We start from the raw sequence: 4,247 nt of genomic DNA on the forward strand, positions 1-4,247 counted from the left end.
TGGCACAACCCGAACATTTTTGTTACATTCTTTGAAAACTTTTATCATTGACATTAATTTGAATTTGAATTTTGAAGCGGTTTCGAATTAACGCGAGATTAACTACAGTGACAGAGGTGACGTGGCACCAATAACGTGAGATTACTGTAGCATGATTATCCAGGCGTCACAGAGTCGAGTCGAGCTAGCTCGTTAACGAAACGAGCTCTAGCGTGTCGAGCCGAGCTGGCTCGACTCGGCTCGAATTCCAGCCCTAGTTACACATATTCATAGTGTGAACACCAAAAGATGTAAAGTTGATAACGATAGTCCCACATACTTGTGGCACTGCTGCCTTGGTCACATTGGTGTCAAGCGCATGAAGAAGCTCCATGCTGATGGACTTTTAGATTCTCTCGATTATGAATCATTTGACACATGCGAACCATGCCTCATGGGTAAAATGACCAAGACTCCGTTCTCCGGAACAATGGAGTGAGCAACCAACTTATTGGAAATCATACATACCGATGTGTGCGGTCCAATGAGCGTTGAGGCTCGCAGAGGATATCGTTATGTTCTCACTCTCACTGATGACTTGAGTAGATATGGGTATGTCTACTTAATGAAACACAAGTCTGAGACCTTTGAAAAGTTCAAGGAATTTCAGAATGAGGTAGAGAATCAACGTGACCGAAAGATAAAGTTCCTACGATCAGATCGTGGAGGAGAATACTTAAGTCATGAATTTGGTACGCACTTAAGGAAATGTGGAATCGTTTCACAACTCACGCCGCCTGGAACACCTCAGCGTAACGGTGTGTCCGAACATCGTAATCGCACTCTATTGGATATGGTGCGGTCTATGATGTCTCTTACCAATTTACCGCTATCATTTTGGGGACACGCTCTAGAGACAGCTACATTCACTTTAAATAGGGCTCCGTCTAAATCCGTTGAGACGACACCGTATGAATTATGGTTTGGGAAGAAACCTAAGTTGTCGTTTCTAAAAGTTTGGGGATGCGATGCTTATGTCAAGAAACTTCAACCTGAAAAGCTCGAACCCAAGTCGGAAAAATGCGTCTTCATAGGATACCCTAAGGAAACCATTGGGTATACCTTCTACTTAAGATCCGAGGGCAAGATCTTTGTAGCCAAGAACGGATCCTTTCTGGAAAAAGAGTTTCTCTCGAAAGGAGTAAGTGGGAGGAAAGTAGAACTCAATGAAGTACTACCTCTTGAACCGGAAAGTAGTGCAGCTCAGGAAAATGTTCCTGTGGTGCCTACACCGACTGGAGAGGAAATTAATGATGATGATCAAGGTACTTCGGATCAAGTTGCTACTGAACTTCGTAGGTCCACAAGGACACGTTCCACACCAGAGTGGTATGGCAACCCTGTCCTGGAAATCATGTTGTTAGACAACGGTGAACCTTCGAACTATGAAGAAGCAATGGCGGGACCAGATTCCAACAAATGGCTTGAGGCCATGCAATCCGAGATAGAATCCATGTATGAAAACAAAGTATGGACTTTGACAGACTTGCCCGATGATCGGCGTGCGATAGAAAACAAATGGATCTTTAAGAAGAAGACAGATGTGGATGGTAATATTACCATCTATAAAGCTCGACTTGTCGCTAAGGGTTATTGGCAAGTTCAAGGGGTTGACTACGATGAGACTTTCTCTCCCGTAGCGAAGCTGAAGTCCATCTGAATCATGTTAGCAATTGCCGCATACTATGATCATGCGATATGGCAGATGGACGTCAAAACGGCATTCCTTAACGGGCATCTTAAGGAAGAACTGTATATGATGCAGCCAGAGGGTTTTGTCGATCCTAAGAATGCTAACAAAGTATGCAAGCTCCAGCGATCCATTTATGGGCTGGTGCAAGCATCTCGGAGTTGGAACATTTGCTTTGATGAGATGATCAAAGCGTTTGGGTTTATGCAGACTTATGGAGAAGCCTGCGTTTACAAGAAAGTGAGTGGGAGCTCTGTAGCATTTCTCATATTATATGTAGATGGCATACTCTTGATGGGAAATGATATAGAACTTTTGGACAGCATTAAGGCCTACTTGAATAAGTGTTTTTCAATGAAGGACCTTGGAGAAGCTGCTTACATATTAGGCATCAAGATCTATAGGGATAGATCGAGACGCCTCATAGGTCTTTCACAAAGCACATACCTTGATAAGATTTTGAAGAAGTTTAAAATGGATCAGTCCAAGAAAGGGTTCTTGCCTGTATTGCAAGGTGTGAGATTGAGCTCGGCTCAATGCCTGACCACGGCAAAAGATAAAGAAGAGATGAGTGTCATCCCCTATGCTTCAGCCATAGGATCTATTATGTATGCCATGTTGTGTACCAGACCTGATGTAAACCTTGCCGTAAGTTTGGTAGGAAGGTACCAAAGTAATCCCGGCAAGGAACACTGGACAGCGGTCAAGAATATCCTGAAGTACCTGAAAAGGACAAAGGACATGTTTCTCATCTATGGAGGTGACGAAGAGCTCGTCGTAAAGGGTTACGTCGATGCTAGCTTCGACACAGATCTCGATGACTCTAAGTCACAAACCAGATACGTGTATATGTTGAATCGTGGAGCAGTAAGCTGGTGCAGTTGCAAGCAGAGCGTCGTGGAGGGATCTACATGTGAAGCGGAGTACATGGCAGCCTCGGAGGCAGCGCATGAAGCAATATGGATGAAGGAGTTCATCACCGACCTAGGAGTCATACCCAATGCGTCGGGGCCAATCACTCTCTTCTGTGACAACACTGGAGCTATTGCCCTTGCCAAGGAGCCCAGGTTTCACAAGAAGACCAGGCACATCAAGCGTAGTTTCAACTCCATGCGTGAAAATGTTCAAGATGGAGACATAGATATTTGCAAAGTATATATGAATCTGAATGTCATAGATCCGTTGACTAAACCTCTTTCGCGAGCAAAACATGATCGACACCGGAACTCTATGGGTGTTCGATTCGTCACAATGTAACTAGATTATTGACTCTAGTGCAAGTGGGAGACTGTTGGAAATATGCCCTATAGGCAATAATAAAATGATTATTATTATATTTCCTTGTTCATGATAATTGTCTTTTATTCATGCTATAATTGTATTATCCGGAAATTGTAATACACGTGTGAATACATAGACCATAATATGTCCCTAGTGAGCCTCTAGTTGACTAGCTCGTTGATCAATAGATAGTCATGGTTTCCTGACTATGGACATTGGATGTCGTTGATAATGGGATCACATCATTAGGAGAATGATGTGATGGACAAGACCCAATCCTAAGCATAGCACAAGATCGTGTAGTTCGTTTACTAGAGATTTTCCAATGTCAAGTATCTTTTCCTTAGACCATGAGATCGTGTAACTCCCGGATACCGTAGGAGTGCTTTGGGTGTACCAAACGTCACAACGTAACTGGGTGACTATAAAGGTATACTACGGGTATCTCCGAAAGTGTCTGTTGGGTTGACACAGATCAAGACTGGGATTTGACACTCCGTATGACGGAGAGGTATCTCTGGGCCCACTCGGTAGTGCATCATCATAATGAGCTCAAAGTGACCAAGTGTCTGGTCACGGGATCATGCATTACGGTACGAGTAAAGTGACTTGCCGGTAACGAGATGGAACGAGGGTATTGGGATACCGACGATCGAGTCTCGGGCAAGTAACATACCGATTGACAAAGGGAATTGTATACGGGGTTGCTTGAATCCTCGACATCGTGGTTCATCCAATGAGATCATCGAGGAGCATGTGGGAGCCAACATGGGTATCCAGGTCCTGCTGTTGGTTATTGACCGGAGAGCCGTCTCGGTCATGTCTACGTGTCTCCCGAACCCGTAGGGTCTACACACTTAAGGTTCGGTGACGCTAGGGTTGTAGAGATATGAGTATGCAGCAAACTGAAAGTTGTTCGGAGTCCCGGATGAGATCCCTAACGTCACGAGGAGTTCCGGAATGGTTCAGAGGTAAAGAATTATATATAGGAAGTGTAGTTTCGGCCATCGGGAGAGTTTCGGGGGTTGCCGGTATTGTACCAGGACCACCGGAAGGGTCCCGGGGGTCCACCGGGTGGTGCCACCTATCTCGGAGGGGGCCGTGGGCTGAAGTGGGGAGGGGACCAGCCCCTAGTGGGCTGCTGCGCCCCCCCTTGGCCCCCCCGCGCCTAGGGTTGGAAACCCTAGGGGAGGAGGCGCCTCCACTTGCCTTGGGGGGCACTCCACCCCCCTTGGCC

The sequence above is a fragment of the Triticum dicoccoides genome, chromosome 7B, assembly GCF_002162155.2.
Source record: "Triticum dicoccoides isolate Atlit2015 ecotype Zavitan chromosome 7B, WEW_v2.0, whole genome shotgun sequence".
Classification (NCBI taxonomy): Eukaryota; Viridiplantae; Streptophyta; class Magnoliopsida; order Poales; family Poaceae; genus Triticum; species Triticum dicoccoides.